Source organism: Pectinophora gossypiella, chromosome 26 (assembly GCF_024362695.1).
Source record: "Pectinophora gossypiella chromosome 26, ilPecGoss1.1, whole genome shotgun sequence".
Lineage (NCBI taxonomy): Eukaryota > Metazoa > Arthropoda > Insecta > Lepidoptera > Gelechiidae > Pectinophora > Pectinophora gossypiella.
In genome coordinates, this window is record NC_065429.1 from 3,362,634 (window position 1) to 3,382,018 (window position 19,385).

A 19,385-nucleotide genomic window follows, 5' to 3' on the forward strand; every position below is an offset into this window, starting at 1 on the left:
GGTTCGCACCCGGGGCCTCCGGATCGTGAGCCCAACGCTCAACCACTGGACCACGGAGGCCGTTATGCAAACCATTATAACAAATGACAAGATCACGACTGTATCCAAATTGGGGTAGCCAGAGGTACATCCATCGCTAGATGAACTAAGTACCCACACCTCACCGAGCATTCTGTTAGACCAACGTGATAGATGGTGAGTCGTATCGCCGTCTATAATGGTCGAGCCAACTGTGTTAGTGAAAACTGCACTTATCCCTTTCACGGACAGAGATCATGGGTCATTGATGGTTCATAATAGGTAATATGTCACATTGGGATCGGAACGTCATTAGACGTTCTGTCCTTGAAAGTGTTAATATAAATTAACAACTCAGAGGGTTACATTCAGAGGTATACATTGTGTAGGTACATACTAAGTACTCTTTGAGCTTACTTTTTTTTTAAATAATGTGACTACGACACCGACCTCCTTGCTGATAAGTGGGTACTTTGCGAGGACCCAAATGTATTTTCGACTTGTATCCGAATTTTATCATTATTTTCGTGTTTTTCAAATTCAAATTCAAAAATATCTTTATTCAGTAGGTAACATAGTTACACTTTGAATCGTCATTTTTTACATAACGAACGTCTCATCCGCCTAAAACTACTGCAGCTTCTCACAGCCCTTCAGTTAGATTGCCTCTTGTTCGTCTTTTGGATTCTAAATACGGTTTTTGAAATTATAAACATACTTTTTTATTTACTTTTTTTTTGACGTGATTTATTTTGTAGATTTGCCGCATGTGGCATTAACTACTTGGCCGGACAAATGGGGAGCGTTGAGTGCTCTCACCCGGTAAGTCTAAGCTTACGAAGCCAAGTAATGATGTTGCAGAAATATATTTGCCGCGTACATATGCAAACGTCCGTACTATGTTAGTATTTATGTGTATATAGCTATGTATACAAGCTGCTTTAAAAAGAACGCACACATTTAAAGTCTGTGACACGCACTTTTCAAGAAGGGTGCGCATTTCCATAGCCATCATAATTTAAGAGCCACGCTTTTCAAATATGACCATTTCATGAAATGATTTTAAGATGCCACGACAAATTAAACCGTAAGTTGCATCATTTTCATTAATTAAAGAGCCTCGTTCTTGTCGGTGTAGCATTCTCCATTCTTGTCTATCAAAGACCAATTCCTTCACTTCTTTATCCGATACGATGTTCGCCATGTAAGCTCTCCTTGGTCTTCCCCTTCCTCTCTTTCCTTGTAGCTTCCCTTCAATGATGTTTTTAATAAATTCGTCGTGTCTTATTAAGTGTCCAATCATCTTGCCTCTTCTGTCCTCAATACAACAAAATATAATATATATAAATAGATTATATTATAATTATATATAATATACGGTTTGTATATGTATAGTGACAAAAGATATTTTTTTTTATTTTCTAAAATATTGAAAAAATAAATCGTCGCTTCTCTAAAAAACCGGACCTGTCAAATCTTCAGGCTAGGTAAGTGGACCCTTTGAAAAACGGGATTATGCTAGGGAGAAAACGCTCTTGTCAGTGTAGCATTCTCCATTTCTGTCTATCAATTCTTTCACTCCGTTATAAGTGACGACGTTCACCTTTACATTTTTTTTTAATCTGTTCCATGTAAGCTTATATTGGTCGTCCCCTTCCTTTCTTTCAAATCAAATCAAATATACTTTATTGCACACAACATACAAAACTTTACACAAATGGATGATAGATACAGTACAATCTGGCGGCGTTATTGCTAAACAGCAATTTCTTCCAGGCAACCAGTGGAAAGGAAACATTTATTACAATTTGGTGCGGGACAAAAAACATTATACAAGGAAAAATTGAAGGGAAAGGAGGAAGGGGTAGACCTAGGATAACATTTATGAAACAAATAAAAGAGAAGGTGCAGGTCGTGTCGTATCGGGAGGTGAACGTTTTGGCGGGAAGAAGAGAGGAATGGCGATTACTTCACCGACAGGAGAGAGAGAGAGAGAGAGAGAGAAAGAGAGAGAGAGAGGTGCGGGACAGTGCAACATCTTGTATAAAATACTAACATAAAAAAAAACAACTAAAAGTAACTTTTCTTATAGCTTCCCTTCTATGATGTTATGGTACATGTAAAATAAATGACGGATACCGTAAGACAATGGAAACAGCGGCCAGCCATTCTTGTCTACCTTACGCACCCTCCCTTCATATACATATACATACCTACAGCGTCGTATTTAACCAAGGGTTTTCAGTCTCCTGTGAAACGTAAAGCGGAAACTGCCCTCTTTGGTGGTCGAGAGACTTTTTTTTATAATTACTGGTCTTGTTAATGCCACACACAACATAAGCTCACGACCGTATCCCAATTGGGGTAGTCAGAGGTAAATCTGGAACCTGACTGAGGGCAGCAGTAATTGTCAGTACTATTCAGAGGCGGAGGACAGGAGTCCTAGTACGGCATTGAAATATATTACTCTGGGCGCCATCCCACTCGCGACAGACAGAGTACTGCGAGGCGGAAGGCAAGAGAGAAACCACTGCCCTATTTTTTTCCTTAAAAAGTAGCATGGAGAATGCAACAGCGACAAGAGCGGGGCTCTTGAATTAGTGATGATGATGAAAGATAGCGGATAGTAGCCATCCATGGCTTCCAAGCCCAGTTGGTAGAACGCTTGCCTATCAATTCGACGTCTCAGGTTCGAATCTAGCACAGGCCTAAAGCAATGATTGTCGAATTTGTTTTCGGATTCATGTTTGGATCATAAATGATTATCACGTGCTCAGCGGTGAAGGAAAACATCGTGAGGAAACCCACATTAACGAGAAATGCATTTTCGAAGGTATGTGACTTAACATGTATTGGGCTGGTGTTCCCTTCGCGAGTTGGAAAGTCAGACAGGCAGTCGCTTCTGTAAAAAACCGGACTTGTCAAATCTTCAGGTTAGGTAAGCGGACCCTGTGAAAAACGGGATAATGCTATGGAGATGATGATGAAAGATAGCGGATGATCGTCTGCGAAGTTGTGATATGACATGTTTGTTCACCTGTCTCTATCACGCCTTATTGTCTATTCCATTAACTCTCGTTATAGGTAAGAACGGCCTCAATGGTCCAGTGATTGAGTGCTGGGCTCACGATCCGGAGGTCCCGGGTTAGAATCCCGGTGGGCGATATATTACAAAAAACACTTTGTGATCCCTAATATAGTTAGGACATAACAGGCTGATGACCTGATCATCCAAAAGTAAGATTATCCGTGCCCCGGAAGGCACATTAAGCCGTTGGTCCCGGTTACTACTTACTGGTGTAAGTAAATTGTCGTTACATGAGCCATGTCAGGGGCCTTTGGCGGCTCAATAATAACCCGGACACCAGGGTCATTTGTTATCCTTGAAATTAGAAGTTTAAACGAAGAAAAAACTTAACAACGCCATCTATCGTGTTTTAAGGTAACGTCGATTGGAAAGACCCTCATTGATATCACGTGGTTTCCAGAATTATAGACATGGCTGGTGAGGAGTGTGTGCATATACAGACTATACATATCTGCCAACCCCTTTGAGGATACAGGCGCGATGCTAAGCTATATTTTGTTAAGGTGGGTACTGACTGGTGTTACGACAGAGAGTGCGAGAGAGAGAGAAAATGTTTATTCAAAAAATGAGTAATGAAATGTTTTACACAGCGAGCGTTCGTGCTGTCAGTACGAGCATTAATATGTATACACTTTGGTACCATGTCACATTAACTTTTTTGATAAATTGAACTGTAAGTCTCACTAAATGTCAAATATGTTAGTGCGACAGAGTCCTAAAGTGGGTACCTATGTTATATCGCTCATGACTGTACAGGGAAATAAGGCGCTCGTAGCGAGCATCAACACTGATTTTAAGCACATGACGTAACATATCATGCTCGCTGCGAATGGTACAATAAGCCTCGTAACACCGGTCAGTACACACCTTTAAACGTTCATCACCAGCCCATTAACGTCCCCACTGCTGGGGCACGGGCCTTCCCTATGGATGGATAGGGAGATCGAGCCTTAAACCACCACGCGGGCCCAGTGCGGATTGGTGGTTATTAACGATTGCTAATGCAGCCGGGACCAACGGCTTAACGTGCCTTCCGAAGCACGGAGGAGGTCGAGATGAAAACTTTTTTTTGTGGTCACCCATCCTATGACCGGCCTTTGCGAAAGTTGCTTAACTTCAACAATCGCAGACCGAGCGCGTTTACCGTTGCGCTACCGAGCTCCTCCTACCTTTAAACCTTTACCTTTTTTTTTACCTTTTTACCTCCTTTACCTCCTACCTTTTTACCTTTAAACGTAAAAACTAAGTAAAGCAGAAAATATAGGCTACAAGTTTAACATTTAAAGTTTCCAAACCAATGAACCTTACATTCCGACTCATGTAAATATTAAAAAAAAACCTACAGCCACTTTTCCTTTTACGTCATTTCCCAGGACAGTGACGTGATGCACACGCGTGCGCACGCATCTAGAAATGCGTGTCACGCATTACGCACACATCTCACGCATTGAGTTGAACGCGTGAATTTTCACGCCCTGCGTCGGTTACGCGTTTTTTTTTTAATTACGACCCTGTGGCGCTATTGTTGAACAACCCTAGTTGGAGGGTCTAGCATTAGGGGTGGCACAAGTGATTAGAAAAATAAGTAAAAAAAAAAACAATTAGAAATGCCTAGATAAAATTATTTTTATTTTTCTGTCAGTAATTTGACAGAAAACTTGGCAGACACGGTATTGTTTATACAATATACTTATATACACACTACTAATGAGGAAAAAGCTAGTAAGAGTAAGGAAAAAGAGGCAAATATCGAGAGTTATTGAGGATAGAAAAGGTAAGCTAATTGGACGCTGAATAAGACACGACAAATTTATTAAAAAAAAATCATAGAAGGGAAGCTACAAGGAAAGAGAGGGAGGGGAAGACCAAGAAGAGATTACATTGAACAGATTAAAGAGCAGACGAACGTCGTGACTTATAAGGAAGTGAAAGATTGGCCTTTGATAGACAAGAATGGAGAATGCTACAGCGACAAGAGAGTGGCTCTTAAATTAGTGATGACTTATATACATCACAATATTTAGTACTATTTTTTCTTCTATGCTATGGCCTTCTGTCGTATGAGTTCTGAGGTCGATAAGCGACCTCATCAACCCTGGTGTCAGGAATACTATTGAGCCGCCATAGGCCCCTGACATGGCTCATGTAACGACTACTTACGTAAAAACTCCGAAGCACGGATCATCTTACTTTCGGGCAATCGGGTGATCAGCCAACAATGTCCTAACCCAACTAGGGATCACTAAGTGATTTTTGTTATGTTCCCACAGGGATTTGAATCTGGAGCTTCCTTAGCGCTTAACCACTAGGCTATGGCTATGCTGTGTGTGTGTGTGTGTGTGTGTGGCTGTGTGTGGTGTGGCAGTAGGTGTCCTATATACGACATTATGTATTTTTTTAACACGAGCGTGGGTACTGCTATCCTCATTCGCCAATGGTATGTACGGTCACGAGCATTTATATGTATGTATACACTTTGCTACCATGTCACATTAACTTTTTTGACAAATTGAACTGTAAGTCTCACTAAATGTCGAATATGTTAGTGCGACAGAGTCCTAAAGTAGGTACATTATATCGCTCATGACTGTACGTTAGGTAACTAGCAATGAAACAGCCAAGTGGTTTGCGGGCCGGTTTATTACTGACGCATGACGCGCCGTTAAATAGGCAGGTATCACCGGTACCTATGCACCATCGTATGGCAAAGGTTGTCGTCTGGCAACCCTGTAGATCCCGTGATATCGAACAGGGGGTCCGTCAAAGAGTGAAGCTGCCGCAGCCTATAGAAATACATGTAGGAGCCTCATCTATAGTCTGCACCTGGAAATGTTAATCTTCAAATCAAATTAAATATCGTTGTCATTTATAGTCAGACCTACGGGGTGTAACGTGGAGCCCTTGCCCAGGGATACGGATGAAGACCTCAACGGTTGCAGAGGCGAAGATGGGAGCCATCGGTACGGCAATGCAGGAAGGGGCAAGTCACAGGGACTGTAACCTGGAACCTGACAGAGGGCAGCTGTAACTGTCAGTACTATTCAGAGGCGGAGGACAGGAGTCCTAGTATGGCTTTGTAATTGACTACTCTGGGCGCCATCCCACTCGCGTTAGGCAGAGTACTGCGGGGCGGAAGGCAAGAGGGAAACCACTGCCCTATTTTTCCCTAAAAAAGTAGCATGGAAAATGCTGCACCGACAAGAGCGTGGCTCTTAAATTGATGCTATTGGTGTCATATAGTGAAAACCATGGCGTGTCCATTGCGAGGTCATAAATGTAAAAAATCACATCATGTCATTATCTCCAAAGTGATGAAGTTGGTAATCCACCTCACAACCCACACGATAGAAGAAGAAGATCATCTCCTCCCTAGCATTATCCCGTTTTTCACAGGGTCCGCTTACCTAACCTGAAGATTTGACAGGTCCGGTTTTTACAGAAACGACTGCCTGTCTGACCTTCTAACCCGCGAAGGGAAAACCAGCCCAATACACACATACAATACAATACAATACAATACAATACAAATACACTTTATTGCACCAAAATAAAAAGAAATAATTACAAAAAGTCTCTTAACTAAGTACATGGCAAATGGCGGCCTTATCGCTTAAAGCGATTTCTTCCAGACAACCATAAGGTGAGGAAAAAGGTAAAAAAAAATAAAATTGAAAGATTGCGGGTACAAACTATGCATACAACTTAACAACAAATACACACACACACATATATAATTATATAGTTTTTTTTTTATTATTTTCTGTTACATACATTTGCGACGGAAAATTCCACTTAATAACAACTCAGATTCATTATCTGAATCACCCCTAGGAGTTTTCGTTACGATGTCACTAACACCCTGTATTTACGTGGCCCCGGGATCCAGGGCCACACTATGAATGTGGCCCTCTCCAGCAGCTCAGTAATTGGAAGGCAACAATCATAAGTGGTGGGGCCACATGATTTTATATCATTAATATTATGATCCTGTGCTATTTACATTGTAAAATAGTGTTATTTACAATAAAAAAAATAGTGTATAAATAGTGATATTTTTTTGTGTGATTTTATAATACTTATGTATTTTTAATGTGATTTAAGTGCAATAAAGAGATTTTGTATTGTATTGTATTGTATTGTATTGTATTGTACTGTACTGTATTGTATTGTATTGTATTGTATTTACATAAGATAAGCTCACGACTATCCCAATTTGGGTTGTTAGAGGTACATCCATCGCAAGATGAACTAAGTATCCACACCTCACCGAGCTTTCTGTTAGACCAACATGATAGGTGGTGAGATGTATCGCCGTATATGAGGCGTCGCGTCTTTCAATCAAGCAATCAATCTATAATTCTTAATTACACAAAAAAATAAACACAGGAAACATACAGACAAATAGAATAAGCAATAATAAGCCTTATTGCTAAACAGCAATTTCTGCCAGGCAACCTTAGGGTGAAAGAAGTTTATGCGTTGGAGCACGGGATGGTGCAAAGTAATAAATTGAAAAAATAAATTAAATTAAATACAATACAATACAAATACACTTTATTGCACCAAAATAAAAAGAAATAATTACAAAAAGTCTCTTAATTAAGAAAATAATATAAAAAGAAATAATGAAATAGGAAAAAATTATCATAAGTATAATCTTTCGACATAAATTGTATAAATATGTAATAACATACATACAAATAAGCCACCTATACAATATAATACATAAAAGAAAATTAAGAAAATCATTCGAAATTTATGTCTGGAGGAAAATCGCCATTTTTAGTGAAAATCGGATTAATTAATAACTCATTTGTGCAACTCTTTCATCGGGGTGCTAACCAGCGCTCCCCGTAGCAAACCGATGAACAGACTAATGCTTACTCCAAAAAATAAATTTAGATTTTTAATAAACCCTCAAGACTTTGTGAAGAACCCTTTAAATTTTAATATCTACTAAGGGACGAAGAAGGTCGAGACACCGACCTCCTAGCTGACAAGTGGGTACTTTGCGAGGACCCAAATGTATTTTTCACTTGTATCCGAATTTTATCATTCTTTTTCGTGTTTTTCCTCCAGTTAGATTGCCTCTTGTTCGTCTTTTGGATTCTAAATACGGTTTTTGAAATTATAAACATACTTTTTTATTTACTTTTATATTTTTTGCCGTAAAAACACCTCCACCAACCCGCATTGGAGCAGCGTGGTGGAGTATGTTCCATACCCCCTACGGTTGATTGAGGTGAGGCCTGTGCCCAGCAGTGGGACGTATATAGGCTGTTTATGTATGTATATTTTTTGACGTGATTTATTGTAGATTTGCCGCAGATGGTATTAACTACTTGGCCGGACAAATGGGGAGCGCTGAGGGCTCTCACCCGGTACAAAATTTAAGACAATAAGCCTGAGGGTGCCCAGTTGGGGCGAACCTCGGCTCAGGGCGTAATCTGAGGGGATCATATTTGAACGAATTAATCGACCATAGTGCGTTGATAACGGTAAGCGCCAAATGAGGGAAATTGTCGACCACGCCGGCGAGTTCGGCAGGCTGATTGCCCGCCTCTATAGTTGGAGTAATCGGGTCGTCAGGATCGTATGACATTTACAACCGAATAGTATTTATCTAAGTACAATTAAAACTCTACAATATTGCAATTTTACATAAAATGTAAGTGTACAATGTCAAATAAATGTTGAATAGCAATACTGTCTTTTTAGATGTGTTGTCCCAATGAGACCTTTTCCCATTAATATTTAAAAAAAAACATTTCCATTTTTTTTATTTCTATTGTATAAAGCGAAGGTTGTAGGACTAGTAGAGGAGACTAGTAGATAATACCGGGTTCTTACCGCATTAAAATCAGGGATATGAGACTCCCGATATTTCAACACTGTTGCAAGTGCCATGAACACGGGATGACTGATGAAATTGGAGTGGAGTAGGTAGATCCAAAAATTTCTAAGGGCAAACATATCTGTTTCTATAAGTTTCTTGCAAAGTAATAAATTAACTGGTTGCACTTAAGACCTCCTGGTTTCATGTCGTTTCTGTAATAGACCAAAAACACCTACAAAAACATTACATTTTATATTTATGACAAATAATGGTTCATAATTTCACCACTGTTTACAAATAATTCGCTGGGCTCAGTGACTGAACTTTTGCTCTTTGATTGTACATTGACCAAATTGGAGATGTCCTTAAAAAGGTTCAGTACGATCTGCTCTGAACCGGCGTGCGTGTATGAAACGATTGACGAATGTGGAGGAAGCAAGAGAAGTGTGTCAGGATCGAAGCAAATGGAATTCCGTAGTAGGTAACTTATGTATGTATGTATGTATGTTCTATTGTATAACGTATTAGGTGAACAGAATGCCTCTTCAATTCTCTTTAATCTGTGAAAGGCTAGAACAATCTAGGTTTAAACAAAAGGCCTAGGGCTCACAGAGACCTAACAATAGGCATTACATCGGTTCGCCACCTTCTATGAATACTCCCCTATGCCTGTTAGCACTATGAATTTAATTTAATACTTATAAAGCCACCATGCGCTACATAAGTTGTTCGAAATGATGTTAAGTGTTAGAAATGAGAGACTTTCTAGGCTACGTCCAGAAATCAGAATCATTTATTTAACGTAATTATTATAGATTATAAGCGTTTGAGATGTGGTGTTGGCGAAGGATGGAGGGTATAAGCTGGACTGAAATGGTGTCAAATGAAAAAGTGCTGGAAAGAGTTGAAGAAAAGAGAACCATATTGAAGACTATAGAGAACCGGAGAGGAAATATGATTGGCCACCTGATACGACGATTCATTTATAACAAACATTATAGAAGGAAAAATTGAAGGGAAGAGAGGAAGGGGTAGACCTAGGATAACATTTATGAAACAAATAAAAGAGAAGGTGCAGGTCAGGTCGTATCGGGAGGTGAAGGTTTTGGCGGTAAGAAGAGAGGAATGGCGATTACTCCACCGACAAGAGCGCAGCTCTTAAATAGAGAGATATTATGGATAAACTTGTTGAAGGCCAATGTAACATTTTTGAATTTACGTCATTTCATGATGAACGTGAAGGAAGCAAGAGAAGTGTGTCAGGATCGAAGCAAATGGAATTCCATTTTCTGCTTTGCCCGTTGGGATTTGGGTTGAAATAGGCGAGAGTTTATATAATGTATGCCTCACGCCATAATGAGGTGGGCAAAGCAAACTTTTTTTTAACGTGACTTCATGTATATTTGCCGAAAATGGCATTAACTACTTGAACCTGATAACGAGCCCCCCGGCGTGGTCGACGATTTCCCTCATTTCGCTTATCGTTATCGACCCGCCAGGGTCGATTAATTCTTTTAAATATTATCCTATCAGACGATGCCCTGAGCCGAGGTTCGCGACCAACAGGGCACCCTCAGGCCTGTTGTCTTGGTATAGTTGTTTATCTTAACTGTATTCGCACTAACACAGTCTTCTTGTCTCGTGCGGTTGCGAGGTGGAGTACCAACCTCATCACTACTATTGAGCCGCCAAAGGCCCCTGACATGGCTCATGTAACGACTACATACTTACATCAGTAAGTAGTAACCTGGACCAACGGATTAACGTGCCTTCCGAATAACGGATAATCTTACTTTCGGACAATCTGGTGATCAGCCAGTAATGTCCTAACCTAACTAGGGACCACAAAGTAACATTGGGATATGTCCCCACCGGGAATCCGGGAATCCGGAAATCCGGGACCTCCGGATCGTGAGCCCAGCGCTCAACCACTGGACCACAGAAGTTGTTACTAACACTAACACAGTTGGCTCGACCTTTATAGACGGCGATACGTTTCACCATATATCACGTTGGTCTAACAGAAAGCTCGGTGAGGTGTGGGTACTTACATCTTTTGCGATGGTATCTCTGAGCACCCCAATTGGGATACAGTCTAGCTTATGTTATGTTAAAAAAAGTCTGAAAAATCTCTCACCGCTGGCCGGCAGAGCGCAAAATAAAATAAAAGAAGGTTTTCCACTGCATTTAACAGTATCGTTGGCTAATGAAGCGATGCTCTGGTTGCGTGACGGATCAAGTGAAAGGATGTTGATATTGGATAAAAAAAATTCGTAACACCAACGGTCTATTTTGCCAGTGATATTCCGTTCCCGTTGAGGAGCTCGGTGGCGCAGCGGTAAACGCGCTCGGTCTGCGATTGTTGAAGTTAAGCAACTTTCGCAAAGGCCGGTCATAGGATGGGTGACCACAAAAAAAAGTTTTCATCTCGAGCTCCTCCGTGCTTCGGAAGGCACGTTAAGCCGTTGGTCTCGGCTGCATTAGCAGTCGTTAATAACCATCAATCCGCACTGGGCCCGCGTGATGGTTTAGGCCTTATCTCCCTATCAATCCATAGGGAAGGCCCGTGCCCCAGCAGTGGGGACGTTAATGGGCTGATGATGATGATGATGCCGCTCCCGAGAACATTCCCAATTTGGGAATATTCCTGGCATCATCCCCATAGTCTGTAATAGTGTTATTTCATTTCCCTTTCTTTTCAGCGGATAAGAAAATGACAGATATAACTTAAAATAAAATTAGATGGCGTCTGCAGGAATTAGCACCAATGTAAAACAACAAATCTGCTGAGCTGGTTTGTAGGTGTTGTGGTCCCCTTTTGTCCGAACAAGTAATGAATGCGAGGCAAATCTGGAATGGAATTTTCATTGCACGTACCACACACAAAGTGGTGTGCAATAATTAATTAGTTCGTGCAGTCGATGACAGTGCACTCGGTGGCGAATATACGTGCTACTGAAAATACTAGGTATACCTATGTTAGTACGTATTGGCTATTAAGTGTACGTTACGTACCTCTACAATCAAAGAGCAAAAGTGCAGTCACTGAGCTCAGCGAATTATTTGTAAACAGTGGTGAAATTATATACCATTAGTTGTCATAATTATAAAATTTATGTTTTTGTAGGTGTTTTTGATCTATTACAGAAACGACATTTGGGCACAGCAATTTACTACAGAGATATCGTTACATTTGTGGTTTTTAGTTTTGTTTATTTTGTATTCCACATTCCTGTCGTAGTAGCAAGAGTTTCATTATATTAAACGATATCTTATGCAAACCTTAATGAACAGTACACAGTCTACAATCCAACTCAATTTGATACGTGAAAACACATACAACAAAACATTTGTCTTGTATTTTTTTTGACGTGACTTATTTGTAGATTTGCCGCAGATGGCATTAACTACTTGGCCGGATTTGTCTTGTATTGTTTTATCTTTTGTTAGGAGTCGATGGAGTCATCTCAGAGCCTATGGCTCAGTGATAACCCCGACACCAGGGTTGATGGGGTTGGTATTCCACCTCAGAACCCACACGATTGAAGATCGCCTTCCGAGCGTTATCCTGTTTTCACAAGGTCCGCTTACGTAACCGCTTACGTTACGTAAGCCTGAAAAGTCCTTACCAAACAATGGACAGTCTCACAAAGTCGATAATGTCCCATCGGGAATCGAACCCGGACCTCCAGATCGTGAGCCTAACGCTCTAACTACTAGACCACGGAAGCTGTTAAAAGGCATTAAAAGTGTCTGCAAATCAGAATAGGCTCGCGTTTGGCCGCAATCTCTTCTTATGGTACACAATTCCCTCATAAAAAAAAAAAACGATAAACATTTTTAATGCCTAGGCAATTTACGTTTGATGACCTAGCAATGAGTCCAGTTGAGTAGTGTTGTGCCCCTCGGTACACGGTGGGTCACTGAATAGGTTTCGTGAATAATTCATTTGTTTGCTCCCAGCCCTAGTCAATAATGAAGTCCAGTTTGGTCATAGATTATGTAACGCAAAGTGCACGTAGGTAGAGTATAAAATAATTAATAATTCAAGATTCCATATATGATAGATATTTTTTATAATATATTGAGAAAATAGATAGTTTTTGTGATACGACCTTTTGTTTATCATTCTCTAATTGGCCGGGAAGATATAGAGTGTGAAAAGTACTTTTCTTCGAGGCAATATAGAGGAATCAAATGCGAGGCAACGCGAGTCGTTTTTACACCAAAATATGAGAAAAAAAATTACTTAGTTACGTAAATGTTACTTACATTAACATTTTTTTATAAAATTATAATATTCTATGACATGACAGTAATAAGTTGATATCGAGAATATTAGAAAGTAAACTTTTGTACCTACTAATGAATGAATGAACCGTACCATCTATAAGCTTTTAATCATTAAAAGTTCGTAATTCAAACTTGGAAAACTTTTTTACATTAGCTTTGACCGCGCTAGTGGCCAGTACTCATTCTTTAAAAAGTAAAAATATTCTTTGTCTATGGTCGATGACGTGGGGTTGCGATCCACTCATTTTGAATTTGAACAAACTTTACCTTGCTTCCGTTAAAACTATTGTTTCCTTTCACTCGCAATACAAATTCATTTACCTAACCGCAAAATTATGTTTGTAAAATTTTAAGACAAACTTTGATTTGCGTTTATAAAACAATTTTTAGTTTTTGATTTACTTTGAAATTGGTTTTGATCACGGTCAATATAAGTTTGTAGTTTTTGAATGCGTGTTAAAACTTCAATTGTTTTTAAACGGCTTGACCGTTCGTACTTCAAACGTACTTTTTATGAAAAACATTTTTATTGATTTTTTTAATTGTTGGGATAACTATACTATGATGAAATGGAATAATAGGTTCAGTTTGTATTAGGTATATCTATATCATAAATCGATGTTGTATTTCTTCTGTGCTAAACTGCGTTTGCCAAAACAATTTATTGTAAGTACTTAATTACATAAATACAACATATCCCGCCTATTACGTCGGTCTAACAGGAAGCTCGGTGAAGTGTAGGTACTTCAATCATGTTGCCTCTTGAGGACAGAAGACGCAAGATGATTCGTTATCACACTTATAAAAATTTGAACAAGTGCATTTAATTATTCTTATTGACGATATGAATACACAACTGTGTTAGGGACGTATGATACAATATGAATTAATGAGCAGGTGCTGATAAGCAATGAATGATTTATATTGTAAAAATAACGCCTCCGTGGCGCAATGGCTAGCGCGTTCGGCTGTTAACCGAAAGGTTGGTGGTTCGAGCCCACCCGGGGGCGAATATTTTGCACATTTAGGTATTAATATTTCTTATTTTTATTATTTAATAAAATAATCAAATGTGGCTGCCTTGACCATTATAGACGGCGATACGGCTCTCCACCTATCACTTTGGTCTAACATAAAGCTTGGTGAGGTGTGGGTACTTAATTCATCTCGCGATGGATGTACCTCTGACAACCCTATTCTGGACACAGTTCTGCGCTTATGTTATGTAAATACAACATGAATGATAATTACAAAATCTCTAATGCACAATATTTCGTTAATGTCAACAGCCTCCGTGGTCTAGAGTTTAGAGCGTTAGGCTCACGATCTGGAGGTCCGGGTTCGATTCCCGATGGGGACATTGTCGAAATCACTTTGTGAGACTGTCCTTTGTTTGATAAGGACTTTTCAGGCTTGAATCACCGGATTGTCCGAAAAAGTAAGATAATTCCGTGCTTCGGAGGGCACGTTAAGCCTTTGGTCCCGGCTATTAGCCGTAAAAACACCTCCACCAACCCGCATTGGAGCAGCGTAGTGGAGTATGCTCCATACCCCCTCCGGTTTATTGAGGGGAGGCCTGTGCCCAGCAGTGGGACGTATATGGGCTGTTTATGTTTTCAATAGTGCTGATTCCTTTAAACACCTCCTAATTTTACTTTAAGTTATACCTGTCATTTTCTTATCCGCCGAAAAGGAAAAAGACAGCAATGCAGGACGGAAGAGGCAAGTCACAGGGACTGTAACTTGGAACCTGACAGAGGGCAGCAGTAACTGTCAGTACTATTCAGAGGTGAAGGACAAGAGTCCTAGTACGGCTTTGAAATAGACTACTCTGGGCGCCATCCCAAACGCGTCAGACAGAGTAGGTACTGCGGGGCGGAAGAGGGAAAACCATTGCCCTATTTTTCCCTAAAAAAGTAGCATGGAGAATGCTACACCGACTAGAGCGTGGCTCTTAAATTAGTGATGAATAATAATTAGCAGGATATTCTGTAACAGTGACTTATACCATTATTGTGACTCTGTAAGTACCTATCATACATACGTACATAAACTCACGTTTATTTCCCACTGGGGTAAGCAGAGACTATGGAATTCCATTTGCTTCGATCCTGACACACTTTTCTTGCTTCCTCCACAGTCATCAATCGCTTCATACACGCACGCCGGTTCAGGTACCTATCCTAAGCGAATAAATGATTTCTGATTATTAAAATTAATAATATCATTGCTTCTTGCGCCTTTATGTTACCTTACTGCTGATATGAGCATAAACTAAAATGAATACTTCCTTTCTTTCATACAAGAAGCTTACAAAGTACACATTATGAGCTGTTAAAGCCCCCATAAAAGAAATCCTTTTCACTCCCCGTCATTGCATCAAAGACAAGAGTGTTCCTTTATTTTTTTTTTGTAGACAGCCTTACGGCTTTTACGCGTTCCTACGCAAATACAGAAAACTTATTTTTCTTTTATATTTTTTTTTATATCTAACGATACGATTTTGCAAGAACACTGTACAGCCATGAGCAATAAATAATGTACCCACTTTAGGACTCTGTCGCACTAACATATTTGACATTTAGTGAGACTTACAGTTCAATTTGTCAAAAAAGTAAATGTGACATGGTACCAAAGTGTATACATATTAATACTCGTGACCGTGCAGGGTGTTAGTGGCTTTTACAGGCCAAGTAGTCAAATCTACAATAAGACACGTCAAAAAAAAAAAAAACATAATGATAACGCGTTTGACCAAAATCTTGCGTGATGCAAAAATTTTTTTGAAGTGACTTATATTGATCCCACAGATTTGGTGTCATAGTAATAAATACTCAGACGGTTAAGATCTAACCGAATATAGCAAAATAATTTTTTGGCCGGCACTTTGACATCTGGACCGTTATCCGATGATCTCCTTTGCCGCATAGCTACTTGGCCGCACAAATGGGGAATGTAAATGATGTTAAGTGAAGATGTGGCGTAAGGCAAAAAGACGCTTATCTTGAGCTTACTTAAATAGTTTCTTACCATAGAAATCGTGTCGTTTACCATAAAAGCCTCCACACTCCACACTGAATGACTTTATATTTCGAGTGCTCTCAACATAGTTCCACATATTATATTATTTTTACGTGAGTTTATGACGAGAGGCAGAATGCAGTTGCCTTTGCCATTCCGCGAGAAAGATTTGCTTTTTCTTTTTTGTCTGTGCGCGCGGGAAATTTAAAAAGTTGCGTTCACTTTTGTTTTTCATTTTTCGATTTATAGTGCATGTATCGTGTAGTGAAATTGTGTTTTACGTTTTTCTTTTCGTATGCACATTATGCAATGTAGTTTTGAATTGCACAAATGTTAATCGTATGTAAAAATGTTAATTAGTACATTTGTTCAATAAGAGAGGAAAGTCAAAACATGAAACAGTAGGACTAGGGCCCTGTGCCCAGCACAGGTTTTCTGGCCACGTCTTTCCCTCAGCGTTACAGATTCCGATGTGGTAGTAGTTTTACAGCTAGTTACATAATATTTATGTACTTAATTTAATTTTTGACGCTCAACAAGCGCTGACTACGTAAGCTAATTTTGAAAAATAAATATTTTTGAATTTTGAAGTTATGCTTTGCGTGGGAAGGCCAATAAAACGTAAACATTTACGTAGCATCACGCTTCTATCCCTGAAGGTGTACGCTGAGGTCTATAGTAAGTACACCCACTCTTCGCCAGCTATGTGTTAAGTAGTCCCACTTAATAGGGGGAGAGCCTATTGCCAATAAGTACAATTAATAACAAAAATATATTTATTTAATTATTTTTAGGATTCCGTGAATGAAAATGGTAATAAGAACCATTTTGGTGAGAGTAAGTCCGTCCGGTAAAAAAGCTTCCCCTATCCCCCCTTATTCCTCCTCCTCCCTCCTCACGTCCCCCCTTATTCCCCGATCCCCCCCAATCCTTCCTTTACTTTTTTTGTCTTCCTTATTTTGTTATGACTTCGTATTAAAACTAGCTACGAATTGTCTTCTAATGGCTTGTTGCCTACCCCGTTAGGGATTACTGGCGCGAGTTTACGTATACACCTACCTACGCGCGTTAAAAAACCGTTTCAAAAGGTCTTATAGGGCCATAGAACATTAAACGGCGTAAAATAGCCGAAGAATGCACAAGGTTAAATTCTTAGCACTTCAAGTCAATAAAAAGAAGCTTTCTACAAGCACTAAAAGTGTAATTACGATTACAAAAAGGTGTAATTATTTTACAACAGTCCTTCTCTCTTTCGTTAGAGGACACCACAGTATATAATTATATAGGTACGGTCACGAGCATTAATACACTTCAGTACCATGTCACATTAACTTTTCTGACAAATTGAACTGTAAGTCTCACTAAATGTCAAATATGTTAGTGCGACAGAGTCCTAAAGTGGGTACACTATATTGTTCATGACTGTACACACATACTTACTCGTAAGTAAATTACCTAAAAGCATCTTTTTTTGAGTTATAAGTTTATACGTGTATATACGTTTTTACAATAAAATACCAGCAATATTTTGAATATGTCAGAAAATAAATTTAAAGCTCATATGACTTATTTTATATAAAATAGATTATTATATGATTAATGATTACCTAAATATTAAAATTCTAGTTATTAAATAACTTCTAATGTATACCTACATTGATTTAAAAGATGTGTTGCTGTTGCAGTTTTCTTCCCCACGTTGACTATAATTTAAAAAGATCGTTAAACGGTCGCATATTCACAGATCACTGGTTATCTGCAATTCGTTTTGACATTTCGTTTTTTTTTTTTACAAAATACAGGCAAAAGAACCGAGAAAAGAACTGTCGTATCATGAATACATGAGTTTTTGCACTATAATTGTAAAATAGTACTTTTTAATGGCTTTAAAGTGTCAGGAATGTGATCTTGTATATTCTCTGGTTTTTATACCATTTCTTTCTGATACGGACCCCGCCGGCGTGGTCAACCATTTACTTAGGTAGTAGGGTCGATTAATTCGTTTAAATATAATCCGTTAATATTTGAAAGTGTAACGTAGTAACCAAAAAATCTAACAGATGTCGCTAATAACTGACACCAATAACCAAGATGGAGTGACTTCGAAATATGGCTTTTACTTTCCGCTCCCAATTATAATATTATAAGAAACCAAAATCTACCAATTCTCATTATCCATTTCTTCACCTTTTCACCCCATTAGGGTTTAATGGCGTGATTTGTGTGTTTGTATTGTAAACTTCTCAAGAAAAGTCATATTTTAGCACAATACAAGCCTTTTTCTTTGCAAATATCTTTGTACAGAAGTTTTATTCAAATTTTTCGAATAGAAAGTTCCATAAAGCGTCACAGCACATTTCAAATGAAATATGAAAGAAAATATTTCCTCTAAGTGATATTAAGTATTTCTTTCTTCTAAAAAGATATAAAAGATAAAGTATTATGATTAGCATATATGATTGTGTATGTATATATAAAATGTGTCTATTGTTTTATTTTACGTATCTGCGCGCTACACTGCAACAAATGTACCATATCCTTTGCCGAAGGTTGTCTGGAAGAGATCGCTCTTAGCGATAAGGCCGCCTTTGCCCGCCTTAGAATAAGTATATCCTGTAAATGTTTTGTGAATTTGTGTGCAATAAAGTGTTATTATTATTATTTCCTTTTAAACTATAGTTTATCTCCTCTTTCGGAGGGTATTTACCAGAGACACAGGTCACAGACCAAGTGCCACTGGAAGGAGGGTAATTATGTATCTGTGCGTTCAGTCATGATGTCAATGTCGGAGGATAGGAATTTGCGTACTATCCGACAGGTGTTAAGTATGGCTGCTTTCTGCATGATGACATACGTGTTGGTAGGGAGGCCTAGCATTTTCAGACTGTGGTGTAGGTGCTTGGGAATCACCCCCGTGGTGGAGAGTACCAGGGGTACAATATATACTTTTTGTAAAAGGTAATGTAAGATGGAAAGATAAGCTTGCTGTCAAACGGGGAGTGCCGGTTCGATCTCCGGTACCGGACTTGCACCAACGAGTTATTAATTTATCTTAAGTGCAGTTTTCACTAACACAGTTGCCTCGACCATTATAGACGGCGATACGGGTCACCTATCACGTTGGTCTAA

General features: G+C 39.1%; 1 non-coding gene across 1 annotated transcript; it reads left to right on the forward strand.

Annotated features, from left to right (window-relative positions):
- Window positions 1-14,172: 14,172 nt before the first annotated feature.
- Window positions 14,173-14,245, forward strand: Trnan-guu (transfer RNA asparagine (anticodon GUU)). Its single transcript has one exon. It is a non-coding gene; the product is annotated as a tRNA-Asn (tRNA).
- Window positions 14,246-19,385: the final 5,140 nt, after the last annotated feature.